We start from the raw sequence: 26,039 nt of genomic DNA, 5'->3' as shown, positions 1-26,039 counted from the left end.
CTGACGGCGTACTAAGACGTACGCCTGTCGGATCGATCCCAGATGCCGTCATATCTTGTTTTGTGGATATAAAACAAAGATACGACGCAGGAAATTTAAAATTACGCCGGCGTATCAATAGATACACCGGGGTAATCCTTTTGTGGATCTCCCCCAGTATCTATACTTTATACTATAGGTATGTTAGGAGAGAGGTATATGGCACTTTCTCTGAAAGGGAAGATATTCTTCAAACTGATGTCATTGGTGATTTAAAGGGGTTGTAAAGGTATATATATTTTTACCTTTACCTTAGTGCAGTCCTCCTTCGCTTACCTCATCCTTCGATTATTGCTTTTAAATGTCCTTATTTCTTCTGAGAAATCTTCACTTCCTGTTCTTCTGTCTGCAACTCCACACCGTAATGCAAGGCTTTCTCCCTGGTGTGGAGTGTTGTGCTCACCCACTCCCTTGGACTACAGGAGAGTCAGGACGCCCACTAACACACAGCTCCTTTCTCTATCTGCAACGTAGAGTGTCCTGACTCTCCTGTAGCCCAAGGGAGGGGGCGAGCATGACACTCCACCCCAGGGAGAAAGCCTTGCATTACTGTGTGGAGTTACAGATAGAAGACCAGGAAGTGAGGATTTCTCAGAAGAAATAAGGACATTTAAAAGCAAAATGGAAGGCTGAGGTAAGTGAAGGTGGACTGCACTAAGGTTAAGGAAGCTATTTAGGCCCCTTTCAGATGTCCGCTCCGTCTGTCCGTTCATTACAAGTCCGTTAACGGACTTGTAATGAATCCCTATGGGGACGCGTCCGTTAGCGGATGGAGCATCCGAACGGAAGAAACCCTATTTTTCTTCCATTCGGCAGAGCGGAACTGATGCAGACGGACAGACGGTCCGTCTGCATCAGGTTCCCCAAAGGGGGGAAGCGGAGCAGAGACAGGGCGGTCCCTGCACTGTGTGCGGGGACCGCCCTATCCGCCGACAGCTGAGCGGGGATCCCCGATGAGCCGACGGAGACACACGGAGCGGACCCGGAAACGGTCCGCTCCGTGTGAAAGAGCCCTTAGGGGGAAAAAAAGTGTACCTTTACAACCCCTTTAATTTCTGCTGCTTGTGACAGCTCACCAGTGGCAGTATTAAAACTTCACTTTACCTAATGGACATTATGGGTGGCCAGAATGCTACAGAATCCTATCTTGCTGGTCCAGCAAAGAAGTGATGCCATATGAGTGATTTGTTGCCAGAATTATTAGTTTGATAAGCCCTCAAACATTAGAGAAGTAATCCATTAATTCTAAATGATGAAACACCTGCGATTCTGTGAGCACCTGACATTCATTACATCACACCTGTCTCTCACTGCTAAACACAAACTATGCTGGAAACATCACATACAAACCATCAGAAAGGTAAAGTAACTACAATCATTTTTATGTTATGAAAAATGCATTTAATACACTTGGGATATAGCTATATGGGTCATCTTTAGTTGTGCAACTAAAAAATGGTATAATTGTCCATTTTCTTTGCTTTGTGTTAATTTATGAGAGATGGATGGCCCCAATCTTTCTCTATGTAATTCAAGTCTCATAACATGAAGTATTAGGGTATGAATTCCTAATTCGTTAAACTCTTTCCAAGTATACAACTGGGACATTATTCTACTACTAGTCACCTGTACTAGCATTAAACAGCATTCTTTTTTTCTTTTTTTGTATTATAGATAAAAAAAATAAAAACATGGAATATTAGATGTTTCATTTTAATGACATTATAAAGACTTGGATTTTATCTATTACCTTCAAATTACTGTGGTCAGAATTAACGTTGCCCTAGTTTGACACTTGTTGTTGACCAAATGTAAGTTAGTATAATTTTAGAATGATAAATACAGACATGGTGTTGTGATAGAGTATCTTATTTTGCCATCTGAAATACTAAATAATACAGAGAGACATGTGAAATGCTGTTGCTGAGTTCAGCTTTTAAAAATGCTAGTACCTTAAGGGCCAGTTCACACCAGACGCAGTTCCGTTCAGTTCTGTGTGCTTTTTTTGCACAAAATGCATGCACAGTGTTTTCCATGTATTCCAATGGCTCCAGTTGGCTCTAGCTCACACCATACAGTCAGTTTCCAGTCACACCATGCAGAAACTGACTGCATGGTGTGAACTAGAGCCATTGGAAAACACTGTGCATGCATTTTTAGGGCCAGTTCACACCAGACGCAGTTGTGTGCATTTTTTCTGCACTAAAAATGCATGCACAGTGTTTTCCATGTATTCCAATGGCTCTAGTTCACACCATGCAGTCAGTTTCCGATGCAGAAACTGACTGCATGGTGTGAACTAGAGCCATTGGAATACATGGGAAAACACTGTGCATGTATTTTGTGCAGAAAAAAAAGCACACAGAACTGAACGGAACTGTGTCTGGTGTGAACTGGCCCTAAAGGTGTTGTAAACCCTTGTGTTTTTTCACCTTAATGCATTAAGGTGAAAAAAACTTCTGACGTTGACCAGGTCCACCGCTGTGAGTGGCTGTGGGAGCCCTTGGTTGCTGCATGCAGGGTGAAAATCTCCTAAACCAGGGGTCTTGAATTAAAATTCAAGGAGGTTCGGCCACTAAAATTTTCTTTGGGCCGAGGTCCGAATCTCAAGTCCCCATTTGTCCTCATCACAGTGCTTCTTTACATCAGGTGTCCCCATCCCAGCGCCCCTTTACATCAGGTGTCCCCATCACAGCGCCCCTTTACATCAGGTGTCCCCATCACAGCTCCCCTTTACATCAGGTGTCCCCATCACAGCGCCCCTTTACATCAGGTGTCCCCATCACAGCGCCCCTTTACATCAGGTGTCCCCATCACAGCGCCCCTTTACATCTGAAATCGACCTGCTGCCGTCATTATACGGCAGCAGGTCGATGGATAGCAGGATGGACAGCAGGGCTCTGCGGGGTGTTCTTCCAGCGCTGTGGGTTCTTGTCTGGCGGCGCCAGTGGCTTCCTGTGTCCCAAGCTAGAGCTTTGCTTATAGTGCAACAATTATTATTTTTTCATGTGTGCAAGAGCCTGACATTGCACCCACAATTTGCTGATTGCGGGTGCAGTGCTTTCCAGGCTCCTATTTAAAAAAAAAAAAAAAATGAACAGTTTTAGTAGTAGTTCCATTATTCGTAATAAAAATAATGGAACTACTCCTAAAAATTATCAAGAATGGTTTGAAAACCTAAAACTTGCTGGACCCAAAGCAGTAATGCCACATGCACCCGGTCGGAATTTCGGACAAGAAAAGTTCGATGTGAGCTTTTTTTTTTTTTGTAAATCTGTTTATTGAATTTTAAAACATTCAACAACAAAAAAAAGCAATATACATTGGTCATGACAAGAATTGACTGAGGTACATACAGAAATATGATAAGAGGCAAACAGTTACATGAAACACGGTGGGGAGCTCAAGTCATCACAATGGTCTCAGCAGGCTGTCCTTCACTGGTAGAAGGACAACGCTGAGCTAAAAAAAAAAATTTGTAGCTCAGAAACACATGATATATTCACAGTTGTAGATTCCTATTCATCACCAGGGAACAGAGAATTAAGTAGGGTGTGGGTCTGCGGCCATTTGGACCAAACCTTATCATATTTTTGAGGGCAACCCCTATTAGCATAGCAATCTTTGTAAAGAGGCAGGCTGTTGTTGACCAATTGTTCCCACAGGGAGATAGCTGGTATAAGCCTACTCCTCCTCCTAAGGGCTATGGCCTTGCGGGCATAAAAGAGAAGTAACCCGACCAGGGTACGACCTGCCACAGTGGGAATTATTTGTTATATCAGGCCCAATATACATATTGCTATGGAGGGTTGGAGCAATATGGTGGTGATCGGCGTAATGATCTTTAATATCTCCTTCCAGTAATCGACAATGGCTGGGCAGGTCCAAAAAATATGGGTAAAGTCACCTGGTACTGTACCACAATGCCAACACCCTGGGGGGGAGACGGGGTTCATTTTGTGTAACCTGTGCGGGGTAAAATATGCGCAGTGAACTGTATTAGTCAGTCTCTCAGGGAGACCAGGGATCTGAAAGGGAAGTCCCATATGTCATCCCAATCGTCGTTGTCAAAGTCAGGAATGTCATGTAGCCATTTGTTTCTGAGTTTTTCCAGAGTAGGGAGGGAGGTCATTATTAAGTGAGAGTACAGTCGCGAGGTGGGTTTATCTGCACATCCTGACCTGAGGAGGTTCTCTAATGAGGACTGAACGATCTGGAGGGGAAAACTGGAGAATTGACGACCGAAGGCATGGGAAAGTTGTAAATATCTAAAAAAAATAACTCTGCGGGATGTTGAAGTCCGATATCAGTTTTAGGAGTGGGGCCAGAGATTGATTGGAGATTACTTGGGCCACTGTTTTAACACCGAATTTGGTCCAAGCGTGGTGTTTGGGCAATTTGTAAATGTGCTCAAGGGTGGGGTTGAACCACAAGGGGGCAGCTGGAGAGGGTGCATTTTTAGGGTATCTTTCAATTCTAAGTCCCGCCCCCATGCATGAAGCGTGGTGCGCATGGAGGGGGTCAATGGGTATGGGGCCTTGGGGCCGCAAAAAAGTAAAAATGTCATCGCTTCCAACTATTTCACCACTGCCGCCTCAACCAAGGTGGCGGGGTTTGTCGTATCGGGAGTAAGCCACCAGACTGCTGTAACCAGTTTGGTGGCCAGGAAATATTTATATAGGTCAGGGCACGCCAGTCCTCCCTGGGAGGATGGGCGTATTAGCGTTTACCATCCATACCTGGGGGACTGGGTCCCCCAGATAAACAAATCGAAGAGGCTATATGCAGCCGGATGAAAAGAGATTTGGGAATCCATTGCGGAGATTGGCGGAGTAAGTAAATACATTTGGGCAGGATTTTCATTTTTATGAGATTTATCCGACCTAGCAATGATCGTTTTTTGGCATGAAAAAAACAACGTTTTTAAAAACTTCATTTAAAATGATCGTGTGTGGGCTTCACATCGTTTTTCGGCTTCTGAAAAATGACAAAAAAAAATTCGAACATGCTGCATTTTTTCACATAGTTTTTTTAAAATGTCGTTTTTCATGTTGTTAAAAATGATCGTGTGTGGGCAAAAACGACGTTTTAAACCCGTGCATGCCCAGAAGCAAGTTATGAGACGGGAGCGCTCGTTCACGTAAAACTACCATTCATAACGGAGTAAGCACATTCATCACGCTGTAACAGACAAAAAAACGTGAATCGTCTTTTACTAACAAGGGATCGGCTAAAAGCAGCCCAAAGGCGAATAGAACTTCCCCTTTAGAGTGCCGTCATACAAGGTGTACGTCACCGCGCTTTGTTCATCATTTTTCAAAAACGATGGTGTGTGGGCAACATCGTTTTTAATGATGAAGTTGGAAAAACTTTGTTTTTTGGACATGCTGAAAAACGATCGTGTGTACGCGGCATAAGGGTAGTGACTCCCATGCCTTCAGTTTCAGCCGTGTCTCCTGAACCACTGGGGATAGATTCAGGGGCAAAAAATCTAAAGCCTGCCTCGAGATCACCACCCCAAGGTATTTGAAGCTCTCAACCCATTGTAGGGGTATATCGGAGGGGGCGGTGGTGCCGGCTGCGGGGTCTATAGGGAACAAAAGAGACTTAGACCAGTTAACCTTGAGGCCTGTGACAGCAGAGAAGGAGTTCAGGATCTGCAGTGCCCCCGTGAGCGAGGAGTCTGCATCATTGAGGAAAAGAAGGAGGTTGTCTCCTCCAGCCAGCCAACGCGCAGGCCCCTGATGCCAGCGGTTCCATCGCAATGGCAAAAATGGCAGGAGAGAGAGGGCAACCGTGTGCCTCTGGACAGAGGGAAGGGCCGTGACAGACCCCCCCCAGCTTGACAGCCGACGTAGGATGCTTGTATAGTGTCTGTAACCACGCGATAAATATCACAGGAAACCCCATTCTACGCAGGACCTCCCACAGAAAAGGCCATTCCACAGTGTTGAAGGCCTTCTCTATGTCTAAGGAGGCCACCACACGGGAACCTTCATTGAGGTGTTGTGCATGTATGTTGGTAAATAGGCGTCGCAGGTTGACATCAGTGGCTCTATTAGCCATAAAACCAGTTTGGTCAGTCTCAATTACAGACGGCAATAGGGGTTGTAGTCTCGTAGTGAGCAATTTGGTAAGAATTTTGAAGTCCGCGTTAAGTAGGGCGATAGGCCTATAAGAGGCGCAGGAAGTGGGGTCTTTAGGGGCTTTGTTGATTAGTATTATGTGTGCGTGACTCATTGATGTGGGAAGAGCGCCCTCCCCCACACAGTGAGAAAAGAGCTGGGCCAGTTTGGGAGCAAGTAGGTCCCCGTGGGTTTTGTAGAACTCTATTGGGAGGCTGTCTGGGCCTGGGGATTTTCCAGCAGGAAAGGATTCGATGGCCTTTATAACCTCCTCTGGGGTAATGGGTCACACTAAAGTTTCTCTCTCTGCATCTGAAAGCCAGCCAAGTGCCAGGGGGTCCAGCCAAGTCCTGTGACCTGAAATGCGAGGGAAACACGGAGGTGTAGAGGGAACTATAGTATTGCCGAAATACATCAAGTATGCCCGGGAGAGAAGAGATCGATTCACCCGAAGGAGACACTACGCTGGGTATCACCGTCAGGGGTAGGTCATGTTGTGCTAACATAGCTAGGAGGCGACCGTTCTGGTCCCCTGTTCGAAAAATCTTTGCTTCTTACGGTAGAAATCCAACCTAGTAAGTTCTGTCAGTTGGAGGTCTTCGCTCCCGTTTTGCTGCGGTAAGGACTTCAAAGCTAGAGTCAGTGGGGTCGGCCGCGTGGGCCCTTGCCTGGTCATCTACCCTGCTCTGTAGCTCAGTTGTGGTGGTGGCTTGTTCCCTACGGATCCCAGCTATTGAGGAGATGTACTGGCCCCTAGTGAAGGCCGTGAAGGCGTCCCAGGTGATTTCAGGGGAGGAGGATCCTGCATTAAGTTCCCAGTATTCGGTGAGGCGAGGTGGGATAGAGTCAGTCAAGTAGACGTGGGAGAGCCAATGGGTTCCCAGGTGCCAAAGGGCAGAGGTTCGGGAGGCGGGGGAGCAGATGGTAAGGAGGAGGGGGCAGTGGTCTGACAGCCCAAAAGGCAGGTATGTAGCGTCTAGCACATCCGATGGATTGGCAAAAGCTAAGTCAATGCGTGAGGATGTTTTGTAGGTGGCGTAAATGCAGGAGTAGGCCCTAGTTGAGGGGTGTTTCCACCTCCCAGACCTTGGACACTCCCATTGCTTGTGCCCAAGTGGATAGGTCTGAGGAGCAATGTTTAGGGGGGATTGGTCTGTCCAAGTCCTGAGCTAGGATGGCGTTAAAATCGCCCATAAGTAGCAACTTGGCAGGGCAGTATGGGGTAACCCATTCTAGGATAGTGTATAAGGTGGAGGCCGAGATAGGAGGAGGGATGTATATACTAACCACAATATATTTTGTTCCCCAAACTGTGAAAACCACTATCACATATTTGCCCTGGGGGTCGGTGTGAATCTGTTCCACTACGCATGGAAAGGATTTGCTGACCAGCACTGAGACCCCCCTGGCATAGGTGGAATATGAGGCATGAAAGGCTCTCTGGATCCACAGCTTCTTTAGTGCCAGTAGTTTACTGCCCATAAGTTGCGTCTCCTGGAGCAATATCATGTGGGGGAAGTGCAGTTTAAGATACTTAAATAGTACTGCTCTTTTAGAATTGGGATTGAGCCCCCGGACATTCCAGGATAAGATATTGAAAGTGGACATGTCGCGTGTGGCCATTAGATGATTCAGTTATGACATTGAGGAGACGTGTGATAACGTCAACAGCATGTAACAAGAGCTACATAGATCCAGAGAGCCCCCTGTAGGAAGAGTCATGACCAAGCAATTAACCATACAGTCAAAAAAACACATACAGTAACGAGAAACAAAAGAACCCTTGCTGACAGCAAGGTGTCAACCCTGCCCTTATCTGATGGCATCCCTGGTAACTTAGGAGCGAACAGATTGGTCTTATACCCAGAAAATAACAATGTAACCCCTTAAACTTTTCTCGGCAACAGTTCAGTGCTGCACGTGAGAACTTGTGGGAGTTCTCCGGGGGGGTAAGCTGGTGCAAGTTGGTAACAACACTTCGTGCTGTACCTAGGTCCTCGGAGTGGTTCCTGAACCGTGGGGGTTCAATGCGAATCTCTTGACGATGTACTGGTCAAGGTGAGGTGGCTTCGGTACTTACAGGAAGTTTTTTAGAAGGATACAACAGGCAAGGATGTAGAAAATTTGTGCATCTGAAGACTTTATGGGGATGGGTCCTCAACAGGGATGGACTGGCCATTGGGACTACAGGGAGTTTCCCGGTGGGCCGATGGCTCAGTGGGCCGGCTTCAGTGACAGCGGCCTGGGAGTTTCTCACTTCTGCCGAATCTTGTCCCATAAGGGGGTAACCAAACTGATTCTTTGCCTCGGGAGAAATAATGTCTAGCTTCCCCACTGGTACTGCCTATAAGAGTATCAGTACCAGCCGTTCTACTCTAATAAAGTAAAACGGCTAGTGGCTAGTGAAGGGGGAGAGGGGACTTGGGAGGTGCGGGAGTTGTCTGGCCGCTGTGGGAGAGACCTGTCAAAGTGGGCCAGTCTGGATGAAGTCCAGGGCCAAATTTTTGTCCCAGTCCAGCCCTGGTCCTCAATGCAAGGTGGTCAGCCAGTCATCAGCATCCGCTGGGTTGTCAAAGAATCGGACCGCTCCATTGTGTTGGACTCTCAGGCGGCTGGGGTACAGCATGCTATATTTTATGTTCTTGTCCCTGAGTCGTCTACGAACATCGTTGAAGGTCTTCCTCTTCTGCTGCAAATCGGCCGAAAAGTCAGGGAAAAGAAGAATGGAGGTGTTGCCATATTTGAGAGTGGGATGTTTGCGGGCTTCGGATAGAATCTTGTCCCTGTCCCGATAATTGAGGAAGCGGACTAAGAAAAGCCTGGGGAGGTTCCCCAGGATGGCGCGGCCAGTGGGCACCCGATGAGCCCTTTCAACCACATAGGTAGGAGGGACATCTGTGAGGCCCAGGAGGTTTTTGAAGAACTCCTCTACGAATTCAGCCGGGTGCTCCCCCTCCTCTCTCTCAGGTAGCCCCAGGACTCGAACATTGTTGCACCTGAGTCAGTTCTCAGCGTCATCAGATTTTGCGACAAGGGACTGTACTGTGCGCTGCAGCTCGGCAATGGAGGAGGCATGGGTGGTAGTAAGATCTTCAGTAGCGGATATTCTGGTTTCAGTCATTCTCACCCTTATTTTGTCAGTCATTCCTGATAAGATTGCACTCCTCCGCAAGACGATCGATGCGCACAATCAGTAAGGTCTTACTTTGCTCGTACTCGATCGCAGCAAGGATCGTGGCTATGTTATCTTGCGATGGCTGGGTTGGCTCCTCCGCCACTGGAACCCCTCCCGGATCCATCTCCAAGTCAGCCGATAGGACCCGGAATCGTCCAATCAATATGGGGTCAGGTGAGAGTTGCGGCTGCTGGGGCGATGAGCCAGTCCCTGCGGCCCCGGAGTTCTTCTTCTTCGCCTTTTTGGAAGGGGGGACATCTGGCGAGACTCTAGAGGGGGTCTCCAACACAGGAGCAGCACGTGCCCAGAGCAATGTCCAGGAGGCAGCGGGGGGGGGGGGGGGTGGCTCAAAGCGCAGTGGGTAATGAGCCCGGGAGAGCACAGACCAGGCAGGTAGGCAGCAATCACCCCCAGTTCCCTACGGATCCCAGCTATTGAGGAGATGTACTGGCCCCTAGTGAAGGCCGTAAAGGTGTCCCAGGTGATTTCAGGGGAGGAGGATCCGTCATTAAGTTCCCAGTATTCGGTGAGGCGAGGTGGGATAGAGTCAGTCAAGTCGGCATGGGAGAGCCAATGGGTTCCCAGGCGCCAAAGGGCAGAGGTTCGGGAGGCGGGGGAGCAGATGGTAAGAAGGAGGGGGCAGTGGTCTGACAGCCCACAAGGCAGGTATGTAGCGTCTAGCATCTTAGATATCCCCCCAGCACTCTTGCCCCTCTACATCCCAGATATCCCCCAGCACTCTGACCCCTCTGCATCCCAGATATCCCCCCAGCACTCTGACCCCTCTGCATCCCAGTTATCCACAAGCACTCTGACCCCTCTACATCCCAGATATCCCCCCATCACTCTGACCCTTCTACACCCCAGATATCCCCCCAGCACACTGACCCCTCTACATCCCAGATATCCCCCCAGCACTCTGGCCCATCTGAATCCCAGATATCCCCCCCCAGCATGGGCTCAAGGACCAGCTGCTTTGGGGAAAGGGCAAGGGCCCCCCATGCATCTGGGGCCCCTGGACAGTGCCCAGGTGTGCCCTCTCATTAAGATAGCCCTGCAACACCCCTCTCATGAACAAGAGAAGGAGTCTGCCCTGCAATTTCACTGCATCCACAAAAACACTCCAGCACTCAATACAATATGCTCCCAAGGATGCTAAGATGCCTAATACTTCCTCAGGTATACCGCCCCACAGATCGGGAAATCTTCAGTCAACTGCAAAAAACACACACAAAAGGGCACAAGCTCCTTGTACATTACTACCAAACAATGTATTGCACCCTCAAAGATAAATGAATATTCACAAATGTACAAAAACTTCAGGCAAAGAAAACGAATACCTCAGCCACGGACGGTATGTCTCATCATTGGTCCATTTTGTTGGTAATCTAACACGTTTCGGGAGAGAGCTAGAAAGAAGGGAGCTAGTCTCTTAAAACTCCCTCCTTGTTCAATCCAAGGAAAACCTGTCCATCTGTATGAAAGCCAATGTATCACCTTGCTGGTTGATTGGAGTCCCTGGCTCCTGCTGCTATTAATCTATCCAATGAAGACCCGAGATTCAGGTAATGAAAAGGGTGGAGGGGGGGGGGGGGTGCTGCAGTACAAAAGGGTTTTCACCCTAATGTATAGAATGCATTAAGGTGAAAAACCATGAGGGTTTACAAGCCTTTTAAATAATATTTTGAAAAGTGTTAAACTGTGTCTAATGCCCAAACATGAGAGTCCCTACATCTTGAAGAGTGATACTACCTTGTAAATCTCTGAATATAACTTTATGTGGTGACAGCATGTGTTAGACGTTTATTCTAAAATCACAGCTACTATTGCTAGTCTTGTGGATGTTTACTACTTCTCGTTAAAAGTAGTTGGTGGCAGTTTAAAGAGCTAACTAAATCCAGTCTGTTGGCACGTAGATATTGTGGTCCCACAAGCTGGAAAATCTTTTTGCAGGGTGAGGCTGAGTGTGTCATCGTTACATATCGGTGACAGCACGATGTCTTTTGTCAAAAGTTAGTAAAGGTGATTCTGATTTGTCATGGGGGGGGGAGATGATTAAACCTTATTAGATGTATTAACCACTTCAGCCCCGGACCATATTGCTGGTCAAAGACCAGAGCACTTTTTGCGATTCGACACTGGGCTAACTGACAATTGCACGATCTTGCGACGTGGCTCCCAAACAAAATTGGCGTCCTTTTTTTCCCACAAATAGAGCGTTATTTTGGTGGTATTTGATCACCTCTGTGGTTTTTAGTTTTTGCGCTATAAACAAAAATATAGCGACAATTTTGAAAAAAAAAATTATTTTTTACTTTTTGCTATAATAAATATCCCCCAAAAATATATAAAAACACATTTTTTCCTCAGTTTAGGCCGATACGTATTCTTCTACATATTTTTCATTAAAAAAAATTGCAATAAGCGTTTATTGATTGGTTTGCACAAAAGTTATAGCGTTTACAAAATAGGGGGTAGTTTTATGGCATTTTTATTAATATTTTTTATTTACTAGTAATGGCGGCGATCAGCAATTTTTTTCGGTACTGCGACATTATGACGGACACTTCGGACACTTTTGACAAATTTTTGGGACCATTGGCATTTTTTTTGCGATCAGTGCGATTAGCAATCAGCGCGCAGGAGTCGGGGGCGCGCGCGCCCCTATTGGCTGCTCGGCAAGATGACGTATAGCTACGTGATCTGGCCCAGCAGAGCCGACCTGCCACCGTATAACTGCGGCGGCTGGTCGGCAAGCAGTTAAGATGTGAGTAAGGTTCACGAGGGGGAGTATTTCTAACATGAAGCCAAGATCAGGAAGGAAAGTTCAAAACTATCCTTATTTGTTTACCAAAAAGTAGTTGATGCATAGAACAGACTTCCAGCAGAAGTAGGGAGTCAATCAACAATTAGTAGATATAAACATGGTTAGGACAAACATAAATCCTATACTAGGACAAAAAGACTGACAAACATCCAAATAAGTTATAAAATGGGCAGCCTCGATGGACCACTTTATTTATACATTTTGCTGCTCTTACTTTTCTATTATTTCTTGTCTGGAGATGTTTCTTCTCCAGTAAAACATTAGGTCTAACCAAAGAAAAGTCTTTAAAGTAATTAAGACACAATTTTTAATATACACAAGAATTAATTATTATGCCTGGGCTCCATAGGATGAACTCCAATATTGCTCACACTCAAGGTCAAGGGGTGACTTTATACGCATCTTTTGGTCCTGCCCTGCAATTGCCATATACTAGTGAGGGGTTCTGGATGCCATTGATTTAGTGGTGCATATTCTTGTGATCAAGGACCTGCCTCCTCAGTTTTGTAGAAGAACTAGACCCTAAACTGGCTACAATAATTATTTTAAGCAGCCTTTTGTTTTATGCCAGTAAGCTATTACCCTTTATTGGAAAAAGTCCTCTCCCCCATCTGTCAAATTCTGGATGAAGCTGGTTAACTTTATTCTACCTCCTATACCAGGACACATCGCAACAGAGGGTGTCCGACTAAGTTTTTGATAAAGTGTGGTCCTTGTGGGCAGCCCTTTAACTGCTACTTCTCTGGACCCCTAAAAACTTTTATTTCAACACCTTGGGTAATGTAATTTCTGTTGGGGAATAGTCCTCATTTGTATCAGCCATTTGTGTTTGAGCCTTGCACCTTCTTCTTTTTTGTTCGTTTAGCCGTAGTAATGACTGTACTGTACTGCTCGTTTGTAGTGTTTGTTTTGTTTGGGCAGTGGCCCCTGTGTGGGCACCAGTCCCTATTCTGTTTTATTGATTTATCCACATAGTAAATAAACACAAATTTTCCCCAAAAAATAATAATATGCCTGACTGGTTTCGTCTTTTAGACTTCAACAGATAAAGTACGTTTGAAAAGTTATGTTTTCAAGATTTTTGGTTTTAATAAAATGATGGCACAAGGAGCATTTTTTTCCTTCGTTTGCTCCACCAGGGTTGTATTTTAAATGCTGCTGTTGAAATATTAAGTCAAAAGGACACCAAGAGTGGGTGAGAGGAACCTGGCTAAATCTGACAGTGTGGTTTTCTGAGGATGTGTTAAGGAATCCTAATGGCTAACGCGCAGTTTTTTGTAACTTCTCTTTTTTTTTTCACTTCCCTTGACACACAGCAACCATTAACTAACGACTGTTTAATAGTTTTTTCTCTATAAGTGGCGTTTCACTTTAATCAGTCTCTAGGGCGCAATGTCATTATTGAATTAGCTATGTGACAGTGTAAGGGGACCATAAATTTGTGCAAAAAGGAAGTACATCCATCAATCTATGGTTTTATTCATAAATGCAACAATGGTTCAGGGATTTTCTACCCTTTTCCTGGCCTCTTATGCTAAGAATAAGATCAAAAGGAATTGAGATATGCAAATTAATTTTGAACCAGATATAGGGGAAAAAATTACCTTTACAGACCTCCATTGTATGAGGTTTTCATTATTGTAGTACTTCACTGTTTAAGGTTAACATAATATAGCTAATACAGCATTAACTGCTATGTTTGAAAAAAGGCTTATCAAATTTAATGACAAATTTTCAGTGAAACCTCTGTAGTTCATACTAATATGTCACAGTTATTTCCAATACAAATATTAATTATATTAATGCGTGGTCTCACAATATGGGAGGTAATCATGTCGCAGTTAAGTTATTCTGCTATATCTGTCAAGCACAGCTTTGTTGTAATCTAATTGGGTACATACTGTTTATTTTAAAGTGCATTTAAAAGCATTTGCAGATTTAAAAATTGTTTAAATGCCAAGCTTGACAAAACTTGGCAGCTCAGCAGTGAAACATTCACAAATTCCTTTTTCCCAATAAAGGCATTTAACTTATTGTTACTGAGAAACAGAGCGGATGCGTTGCAATTATTATTATTTTAGGCTCACAAGCTCGGCTTGCTGTTACTTTATTTCAGTTTGTTTTATGTTCAGTTGTTAAGTTTATCCTTGTGCATGCATTGACATATAATCAGTATGTTTATGGATAGATGTCCAAAATAATAGAAATGCCTAAAATTATATTCTTGAACTAATAAGGTAAAGGGGCAGCATTGGCATTCAAAACGGCTTCAGGCATTCTTGGAATGCTGTTATACAAGTCATCAACTGTTTGTACAGGTATGAAGCCTTCGGTTCTATTACCTTTCCATAAATATTAAACGTTTTGCATGTGTCCCATTTGCTTTCATTCTGTCTTTATTATGGTATGCACTGAAACAAGTTTTGAAATACTTTTATAGTATTAGAATAAATAGTATTTTAAGACAGAAGGAACTTTTGTTGTATTTCCATGTATCTAAGCTATTCTTGCCTGTTTTTTCTGAAAATGCATATTGTTTATAGAGCTCAGTAGCTCAAGTTCCAATTTATATTGAGCGAAATAAGATGACAAAAAACAATAGGACATTTAAATCAGAGAAATAAGAAATGTTGTCAATACTCATTAGAAATATGTCTCCCAGTAATGCAGTGTTTCTCAATTCCAGTCCTCAGGCCCCCCCAACAGGTCAGGTTTTCAGGATTTCCATTATTTTGCACAGGTGATTTGATCAGTTTCACTGCCTTATTAATCACCACAGCCTTTTCATCTGAGGGAAATCCTGAAAACATGACCTGTTGGGGGGGCCTGAGGACTGGAATTGAGAAACACTGCAGTAATGTGACAAATGGCAGATTCATTTTGCACAAGGCTTCTGACCACATCCACACTGCAGAAATGTGTCATAAATGCATTATTGAATAACCTTCCAGAGTAACTAAAGACAAGCAGATTTCTCTTTAGGAAGCTCATAATGCTCTATGAATCCTTCATCATTCTTTCGTTTGAAAAACATTTACATTAACAGGAATGGTTAGAAAAAATACAACATTAAGAATGTTAAGATAAAACAAAAATGTACCTAAAACAAATGCAGCGTTTCCTAGTGTTTTGTTAAAGCGACAGGAGAAAATGTACAATATTGTGCCTTCATCTCTATGTTCAGGTAAACACCCTGACTACATTTTTATCTTGGTGTAGGAGAATATCACAAGACACTGTTTTCACCAATGGCACATTTAGTTGTGTGAAAAAGCTTTATGGCTGCTATATGACCATACAAAGCAATCAATGGGCCTTGTGATACTATGATCACATTTTCAATGTTTGTGATTTGATCTTGAATTTCCAAAGAGAATCCCTACCATAAATAATATCTTTGGTGGCACTAGTGAATTCGTTTTTGTTGAGATCATTCCATAAAGGTGATGATTTGGACCTGTGGAGGCAGTCCTTTTTGTGGCATATTTTTAGCTGATCTATATTCTTATTTTGCAGTGCATATTGTTTTCTATTTTGTATACACCGTAATTTTTCAAAAAATGTACCGTTTTAAAATATTAGAACATTTTTCAGCATATTTATAGTGATGCAATTTGGACAATGGCTGTTTTGCCATTTTGGAAACTAGTTATCTGCCTCCTGTTGCTTTGAAAACTTTAAAATGATAATTGAGGGATGTCTTTTTATAGGTGACACATGCTGTTTTCATTAGAAATCAACCTATTATGACTTCCCTTTTAAAGCCTTTTTAGTCTTTGAGATTTTCATTAAATTTTTTTAATTGTATTTTTAAAGTACAACTAAAGGCAACACTTTTTTTTTGGGGGGGGGGGGGGGGGGGGGTTGGACAGAGTGAAGATGGATTAGAACACCTGTCAGTTCTCATTGCTGTCTGTTCACCCTCTCTATCGGTCTTGTTTGCCATTATCATTGAAAGTAAAAGAAAATCCCACATTTAGGGTTGTCCTCAGTAAAGTAATAGACAGGGAATCCTCCAATGGGGACACTAGTTCTAATGTCCAGGGCGTCCCCAAGTGATTCCCTTAATTTGCAGAGATTTCCTCACCTCCTGTTTTGGTAATGGCACAGGAAGTGAAGGGAAATCAACCTAATGGGGCACCGATGGTGAAAAATAAACTGATAGGGGTTATGGGCCTCCCTTATGCCATCGAAAATGGGGGGGAAAAAATGTTTTGCCTATAGTTCTACTTTAAGGGGCCCTTTTTAAAGTTTGGGGTGCTAAAAGTGCCGGATTCACTTAATATTGACCATATGTTCTTTTGGCTGTTTTTGTTCACAGCAACAACAGAGTGCATCTAAACCACTTCACATGACATAATTCACATTCACTGCAATCTTCATAGATATAATACAAGCTAGGCATACACTGGTTAATCTGGCCATGCATGGATCAAAATTTGGCCAATTTAGCATTGACCAGACAATGTTTGATCCATGTATAGGCAGGGAGGTTTTACAGAAGTCTATCTACCAATCTGCTTCTATACAACTGCCCTGTCAGATTTTCCCCAGTTAATGAAGATTGGACTATGCAAATGCACTTTACCTCGGACTCCCCAAGTACCAAATCGCTCGTCTACAAGTCGTTCAAAATACGGCCGCTAGACTTGTGACTGGGAAAAAACCTTGGGAATCAATCTCACCTTCACTGAGAACCCTTCACTGGTTACCAATAAAAGACAGAATCACGTTTAAAGCACTCTGTCTAACGCATAGATGTATCTATGGGAATGCTCCCCATTATCTATGCGGAAAAATAAAAGCTCATAATCCCAATCGCGTTCTGCGATCCACCAATCAAAATCTCCTCCAGATACCGAAAGCCAACTACAAGTCCAAAGGAGAAAGGAGATTTGCGGTCCAAGGGCCTAGACTATGGAATGCTTTACCAACCAGCATTCGGTTGGAGGAGAACCACTTGACGTTCAGGCGAAAGATCAAGACTCATCTCTTTTGATACCAAAGGAGACAGGAACAACAAGCGCCCAGACTCATCTATGGGCTTTCCTATTAAACCAAAACTGTCCTGCTGTTGGCCAATTTTAAACTGCTTTATCCTTTGCTGCATTCTTGTAGTAAAGCCAGGTCTGTGCTGTTTGTCTCTAGTAAATTGGGGCCTACCCTTGCTATTTAAAACTGTCCTGCTGCTGGCCAGCTTTATACTGCTGTGTCTTCTGGGATCTTCTAATTAGTAGGAAAACGCCTGTTTTCTATGGGGTTGATTTACTAAAGGCAAACAAGTTGTTCACTTTGCAAGGGATTTATCCTTTTTAGCTAAAGTGAATGAGGTGGTAATTCAATTTGCAAAGATAACCAATCAAGGAAAATAATTTAAAAATAAGGATTTTTGCCTGCACATGATTGGATGATCAGCATCGCTTCACCTCATTTCCTAAGCTAAGGGAAAATTCCCTTTCAGAGTTTTTCTATTAACTACTTGGAATCTATTCTAGGTAGGCTCCATTGGGGGTTATTTACTAAAGGCAAATCCACTTTACACAGAGCACTTGCGATAAAAACTACGCCGGCGGCCTCCGGCGCAAGGCGGGCCAATTCAAATGGGCATGTGCCATTTATATTAGGCACGCTCCCGCGCCGGACCTACTGCGCATGCTCAGTTGTGCAATTCCCGTCGTGCTTTGCGCGCCATGACGTCATTTTTTCGAACGACGACGCGCGTAGCGTAATTCCGTATTTCCGGACGGCTTACGCAAACGACGTTCATTTTTAAATTTCGACGTGGGAACGGCGGCCATACTTTAGACAGCAATACGTTTGCTGACTAAAGTTAGGGCACCTAAAACGACGACTAACTTTGCGACGGGAAACTAGACTAGCGGCGACGTAGCGAACGCGAAAATCCGTTGTGGATCCGCCGTAACTCCTAATTTGCATACCCGCCGCTGGTTTATGACGCGAACTCCCCCCAGCGGCGGCCGCGGTACTGCATCCTAAGATCCGACAGTGTAAAACAATTACACCTGTCAGATCTTAGGAAAATCTATGCGTAACTGATTCTATGAATCAGTCGCACAGATAGAAACAGAGATACGACGGCGTATCAGGAGATACGCCGTCGTATCCCTTTTGTGAATCTGGCCCATTGTTCTGAAGAACAGTGTACTTTGATTAAAAAGTTGATTTCAGAGGGGAAAACACAAGAAGTGCGGAAACTGATAGGCAGCTCAGCTAAAAGGATCTCAAATGGTTTAAAATGGCAACCAAAACCAGAAAGACATGGAAGAAAACAGAAAACTATCATTCAATTGGATTGAAGAATAGCCACAAAGGCAAAGATTCAGCCAATGATCAGCTCCAGGGTGATCAAAGACGGTCTCAAATTACCTGTGAGTACTGTATCAATTAGCTGACGCCTATGTAAAGCCAAGCTATCAACAAGAAGCCCCCGCAAAGTCCCATTGCTGATGCCATGCGGACGGTCCCCCATGTTTTTACATTCCTGCAATTTACTACATTTGTGGGTGCATTTTTATCCTTAAGAAATTTCTTCTAATTGACATACATAACTGTGATGTGTTTGTACTTACTATTTTTCCAGTTGGTCTTATATGAAGCACCCTCTCCTAGTCCCTTGGCATCATTAGAGCAGTCACTTTTTGGCCTCATGCACACTGGACGTTAACCACTTAAGCCCCGGACCAATATGCAGCCTAAAGACCCAAGGTGTTTTTACAGTTCGGGACTGCGTCGCTTTAACAGACAATTGCGCGGTCGTGCGACGTGGCTCCCAAACAAAATTGGCGTCCTTTTTTTCCCACAAATAGAGCTTTATTTTGGTGGTATTTGATCGCCTCTGCGGTTTTTATTTTTTGTGTTATAAACAAAAATAGAGCGACAATTTTGAAAAAAAAGCAATATTTTTTACTTTTTGCTGTAATAAATATCCCCCAAAAACATATATAAAAACATTTTTTTTCCTCAGTTTAGGCCGATACGTATTCTTCTACCTATTTTTAGTAAAAAAAAATCGCAATAAGCGTTTATCGATTGGTTTGCGCAAAATTTATAGCGTTTACAAAATAGGGGATAGTTTTATTGCATTTTTATTATTTTTTTTTTTTTTTACTACTAATGGCGGCGATCAGCAATTTTTTTCGTGACTGCGACATTATGGCGGACACTTCGGACAATTTTGACACATTTTTGGGACCATTGTCATTTTCACAGCAAAAAATGCATTTAAATTGCATTCTTTATTGTGAAAATGACAGTTGCAGTTTGGGAGTTAACCACAGGTGGCGCTGTAGGAGTTAGGGTGCACCTAGTATGTGTTTACAACTGTTTGGGGGTGTGGCTGTAGGAATGACGTCATCGATCGTGTCTTCCCTATAAAGGGAATGACGCGATCGATGCGCCGCCATAGTGAAGGACGGGGAAGCCGTGTTTACACACGGCTCTCCCCGTTCTTCAGCTCCGGGGAGCGATCGCGACGGAGCGGCTATAAACAAATAGCCGCGCCGTGGTCCCGGATCGCTCCCCGAGCGGACCCGACCTCCGCATGTAGCGGGGGGGTCCCGATCGGACCCCCCACCCGCTAATAGGCGAGGACGTACGTGTACGCCCATGTGCCTGTACGTGCCATATTGTGGACGTATATGTACATGCGGGGGTCGGGAACTGGTTAAAATAACATTAAAAAAATGGCAGTAGCTTTGCAGTGAGTTTTTCAACGTTTTTTCAATAGCGTTTTTTAGCTTTTATTAGCGTTTTTCCTGGTTAGCGTTTTTTAGCGTTTTTTGGTTGAAGAAAAAATATATATATATATATTTTTTTCAATGGATCAAAAACGTGAAAAAAATGCTGGCGAGTGACGTTTTTGAGCGTACATCAGCGTTTATTGACGTTTATCAGCATTAGAGCGTTTTTACAGCTGAAAAACGTCTCTCAGAACCCACTTGTTTTGTGTGTTTTTTTTTTACTGCTCAAAAACGCCACTGCCCAAAACTGCTGATAACCGCCTATGTGTGTATGGACACATAGGATAACATGATGGAGAGTTTATTGACTGTAGAAAAAAAGTCTACTGCCAAAAACAGCTGCTGTTAAAACCTCCTGTGTGCATGAGGCCTTTTAATTGTTTCAGTGCTAACCAAAGCTATTTGGGTTTCAGAATTTTCATGCATGTGTTAATGGACACACATGTACCTTTTATTTGAATAGTTTGTCTGATTTTAATACTATACAGTATAGGCCTATCTGAAACCCTTATGTGCCTATCTCTTCGTGTCATCCTGGTAATGAGCTTTGTAGGTTCAGTTCCATATGGAATGTTATCATGTTATTTTTTTGTTTAGTATGTTTAATAACAAGTCACGGCTCAAGACCAGCTTTTCTGAGAGAAATAATAGAATCATTACAGAACAGAAATATAAGCTGTGGAACAGACTGAGTCAGGCATCAGGGTGAATACCAATGAAGAGCTCTGAGAAAATTAACAATGCATTAATTCTACTTATCTTGATGGCGGTATTGTTTTATTGATTACAGTGCAATTTGTTTACCATGGTGAAATGGCTTGTTTTAAATTATGATGGCAAAGGGTTCTTTAAATTACTAAAACAACTGATGCAGAACTGCCTTCTAGCTGCTCTCACTTGAAAGCCTTGTGTTGCCAGTTATGCCAATGCAGAAAGTGCTTGTCTTCCTGAAAATTGAACTGCAACCCGTTATATTGTACTGACTTAACAGGACACGTACATTTTATATATTTTACATGCTGAATTTGAAGCGTTGTTTTGCCACACATGTTTCAATGTGAGTTGATTAAGAGATGATTTTATTTGGTCTATAATTGCCAGTTGGTGAAGCTCCATGTGGTTGTTAGTTTGGTCTGGTACAGTTCTTGCTGCTTCTGAGAAGGACCTTGTATTCAAAATACTTGTCAACTAACATTTGCATGTTGTTTCATATAAAAATATAACCATTATCATGGAATTTTTTTTTTTTTTATATATATATATATAATTTGTATTCTAGTGTATGTTCTTGCAACCTTCAAAGTGATTATGATATGTAATGTAAGGGACATGCTCATATATTTCCTGAGCAGTTAAAGGAAACCTACAGCTAGAAAAATAAGAATACTATCATTGTTGATCTCCATCTTATAATACTATGTGCTTGGCTGCCATGTGGATACCATAGTTTAAATATTGTCTGAGCTACTTTCCAAGTGTAGTCAGAACGGCATGCTTATTCTAGGTCAATAGTTTAGTATTGAAGTTAGAGGGCTGGCATGACAGCCAATGAGCTAACATTTTGGCAACCTTAGGGCCAGTTCACATCTGTGCACTGCATTTTAGGTATGTTGTGCTTTTACGCGCGTTCTACATGCGTTTTGGATGTGATACTATTGAACAACTGTTACATACACACTGGCTACATATGTAGTAATAAATATGGGTCTCTTTTATTTGTTTTTTACAGTAAGGGGTAAAATGCTCTGTGGTGCCAGCAGATATAGTCAAACTATGACTCTAACACACAAATCGGAGGCCTAGATATTCAACATGTCCCCCGCCTTCAACACAACAGGTAATTCCTAAGCTGGGGGAGGCAGGACTGTTAGACCCATGGTCCGATTCTCCTATGTCCTAAACAAATTACTATAAAGAACCCTCAGTGAATACTCTAACTCAACTAATAGTCAACTGCTATTAAAAAATCATCCCCCCCCCCCCCAGTGCTCCTAAGTAACATAAATCAATATCCGAGCTAGCTCCTATAAAAATTACAATAAATGTGAAATAATCAGGATTCTCATAGGTAGTGATTCATAACAAATAGTGTCAAATAAAATACAGCGGTGCAATCAGTCAAACAAAAGTTCAATTAACTAAAGTCACCAAATCTTCCAAAACATGTTTAATGTGTCCACAATAACTTGGGAGGCTCACCAGGATATATTGACCGCTTAATTCTAAGTAGGTCAAGATTGCTTTCCCCAAAGGGATATGTATATGCCGGATATATTGTACACCTCCTCCTTCCAAGCTGAATGGTCCTATACCGGGTTTTCACTTCAATTTCCTTCTCTTTAATCTTTTGGCCCAGAGTATATAGTAACCACTTGCCAACCACTACATGCCGATATACATTGGCACAATGGCAGCGCGGTGGGCAAATGGGCGTACCTGTATGTCCCCTTTAATTTGGTGCTAGCGGGCTCTCATGCACCGCTGCATACTCCGTAACTGGGCTCTACTTGTGGGGAAAAAAGGACATCAATTTTGTTTGGATGCAATGTCGCACGACCGCACAATTGTCAGTTAAAGGGACACAGTTCCGTATCTCAAAAATAGCTTTGGTCAGGAAGGAGGTTAATACTTCCGGGGCTGAAGTGGTTAAAAAGAGAACAATATCTTCATAGTGCTGTGCCTTTTAGAAATAATAATCCTAAACTCTCTTCGTATTCTACTCCCTTTTAAACTAAATGAAATTATTTTATAAAAGTCACTCGGATAAAAAGCTCACCAACAGGGGCATCGTTAGGCCCGGTCTTGGGGGGCTGGAGCCCCAAATGGGCCTTTTGAAAAGCCCCGAATCTATTTACCGATGATTTGTATTGTTGGCCCTGAGCACCGGGGGCCCGGGACCGATCTGATGGCCGAGTGAGGCTGGGGCCGAGTTTGGCCAAGTGCGGCTGGGGTCGAGTTTGGCCGAGTGCGGCTGGGGCCGAGTTCGGCCGAGTGCCATAGGTCCCGCCTTCTGGAGCCTGCAGCGCCAATCCAGGAGGACCATGGGATGTGTGACGTAGTGCATCCATCATAGCCTGCAGAGTCTCTAGAAGGCGGGAATTTCAAAATGCAGCCGCCGCACAATATGCCTGCTCAGGCGGGCGGCTCTCCTCCCTCTGCTCCTCGGCTCAGCAGCTCCTCTCCTCCTCCTTGGCATGGCAGCTCCTCACCTCGGCATGGCAGCTCCTCTCCTCTCTGACAGTGACGAGTGACTGACACCACGTCTGAGCTCAGGTAAGTCAGTGTGTGTGTGTGTGTGTTTCTATGCCTTGTCAGTAGGTCAGTGTGTGTTAGGTCATGCAGGTCACTGGTCAGTGCAGGTAGGTCAATGTAGGTAGGTCAGTGGTCAGCATTGATGGGCACTGGTAAGTCACACAACCCCACCGCCCAGCCCCAAAAAAACGCTACTCCACATACAACACCTCTAATTCAGCCACACCGAAAACCCCCGGCAACCCCCCCTTCGGTTCCAGCTTTGGACTTCGGGCTGAAGCCCCTGGTCTTTTTGCCACCTAGCAATGCCCCTGCTCACCAGTTAGAGAGAACTTGTTTATTTACGAGTAGGGTTGAGCGAACCCGAACTGTAAAGTTCGGGTTCGGTACGGACTTTGGGTTTTTCCCGAACCCGGACCCGAACCCGAATAATTGAAAAAAGTTTGGGTCCGGGATCGGAGTTCGGGAAAAAAAATGTGCGGAGGTCCCCGCAAATTCAATAACCAGACCCTTTAGGTCTGGTATGGATATTCAGGGGAACCCCGCCGTCAATTTAAAACAAAAATGACGTGTGGTTCCCCCTAAATATCCATAACCAGACCCATTATCCGAGCACGTTGACCTGGCCGGCCGCAGAAAAGAGGGGGGGACAGAGTGCAGCCCCCCCTCTCCTGAACCGCACCAGGCCACATGCCCTCGACAAGGGTCTCATCCCCACAACCCTTGCCCGGTGGTTGTGGGGGTCTGCGGGCGGGAGGTTTATCAGAATCTGGAAGACCCCTTTAACAAAGGGGACCCCCAGATCCTGACCCCCCCTGTGTGAAATGGTAATGGGGTACACTGTACCTCTACCATTTCACGAAGGAAGTGAAAAGTATTGTAAAAAAAACACACTGACACCGTAGAATAAAGTCCTTTATTAAAAAAAAAAAAACTCCAGCGCTGAAAAATCCACTCGTTCCCGGCTTCCAGCGTTGTCCTCATCCTGCGACGGTGATCTCCCGCGATGAGAAGATCCTGCGGCGTCCATGTCATCTTCGATCCATCGCTCAGAAGATCCATCCGGAGCGCAGCATCCCCGACCTCCTCATCGCCGGACACAGCCCAGCGGAATGACGCGCTGGGGCTGTGTGACATTACTTATATAGAAGAGGCAGGGGCACCCGTCACGTGACCCCGCCCCCTCTGACGTACCCTCTGCTACGTCACTGGCGAAGCCCGGCTTCCCTCTTTTTGGGCTTCCCCAGTGACGTAGCAGAGGGTACGTCAGAGGGGGCGGGGTCACGTGACGGGTGCCCCTGCCTCCTCTATATAAGTAATGTCACACAGCCCCAGCGCGTCATTCCGCTGGGCTGTGTCCGGCGATGAGCAGGTCGGGGATGCTGCGCTCCGGATGGATCTTCTCAGCGATGGATCGAAGATGACCCGGACGCCGCAGGATCTTCTCATCGCGGGAGATCACCGTCGCAGGATGAGGACAACGCTGGAAGCCGGGAACGAGTGGATTTTTCAGCGCTGGAGTTATTTTTAATAAAGGACTTTATTCTACGGTGTCAGTGTGTTTTTTTTACAATACTTTTCACTTCCTTCGTGAAATGGTAGAGGTATAGTGTACCCCATTACCATTTCACACAGGGGGGGGGTCAGAATCTGGGGGTCCCCTTTGTTAAAGGGGTCTTCCAGATTCTGATTCCCGAACCCGAACTTTTTTTTTAAAGTTCGGGTTCAGACCCGAACATCCAGGTGTCCGCTCAACTCTATTTACGAGTCAAAAGAGTGTCAAATATAGGCTTCTTTTTATATGTTTGGGTCCACCAATTTCTCCTCTTCACACAAGAACCTCTTCTCTACTTCAGATCACGTTGGTTCCCAGATATATAATAATTTGCAAAAGTTTTAGGCAGGTGTGAAAAAATGCTGTAAATTAAGAATGTTTTTTATAAATATAAGTGTCAATAGTTAATTTACTTTCCATTTTGTTAATTGATAATAAAAATAAACAGAAGAGAAATTTTAATCATTAATTGATGTGATCACGCTTTGCATTTAAAAAAAAACTATTCTTCTAGGTACATTTGCACACAGTTTTTTAAGTGACTCGGTAGGTAGGTTGTTCAAAACATCTTTGAGAATTAACCAAAAATCTTCTGTGGTTCTAGGCTGCCTTAAATCCTTTTGTCTCTTCATGTAATTCCAGACAGACTTCATGATGTTGACATCACTTCCAGGACTCCTTGGTTTTCTTTACACTGAAGATAGTTTTTAATAAAATTGGCTGCATGTTTGGGGCAGGTGTCTCACCGGAGAATACATTTGAGGCCAATTGCACGCCTCCCTGGTGTTATAGCATGATGGATAAGTATCTGCCTGTATTTCTCAGAATTGAGGACACCATGGATCCTGACCAAATCCCCAACTCTATTTGCAGAAATGCAGCCCCAAACTTGCAAGCAAACCTCCACTGGGCTTCACAGTTGCCTGCAAACACTCATTATTGTACCGCTCACCAGCTCTTCGTGAACAAACTGCTTTTTGCTACAGCCAAAAATTTCAAATTTTGACTCATCAGTCAAGAACACCAGCTGCCATTTTTCCGCAAACCAGTTTTCATGCATAGAACATGGAAACCAGGCTAAGCGACTCAACTATGTGAGAAAACATAGTAACTAGGGTGGAGAAAAATAGCAGCAGGTGCTCTGGACTGATAAGGTAAAATTTGTAATATGTGGCTGTAAGCAAAAAGCTTTTTGTGAACAAACGGCAGGAGAGCAGAAAAGTAATGCGTGTGCAATGAGTGTGTGCAAGCGTACCTGGAAGAAGTGAGGAACTGGTGCTGTTTTTAAAGGGTCACGCCAAATTGT

At 44.1% G+C, this 26,039-nt stretch overlaps 1 long non-coding RNA gene across 1 annotated transcript in view; it reads left to right on the top strand.

Annotated features, from left to right (window-relative positions):
- Nucleotides 1–1,062: 1,062 nt before the first annotated feature.
- LOC120947059 overlaps nucleotides 1,063–26,039 on the top strand; it is a 228,328-nt gene continuing 203,351 nt past the window's right edge. The window contains exon 1 of the long non-coding RNA XR_005750815.1: nucleotides 1,063–1,399. This is a non-coding gene — a long non-coding RNA (uncharacterized LOC120947059). The remainder of the gene's footprint in view (nucleotides 1,400–26,039) is intronic.

This window comes from Rana temporaria, chromosome 8, assembly GCF_905171775.1.
Source record: "Rana temporaria chromosome 8, aRanTem1.1, whole genome shotgun sequence".
NCBI classification, from domain to species: domain Eukaryota; kingdom Metazoa; phylum Chordata; class Amphibia; order Anura; family Ranidae; genus Rana; species Rana temporaria.
This window is presented reverse-complemented; position numbering and strand designations above follow the sequence as displayed.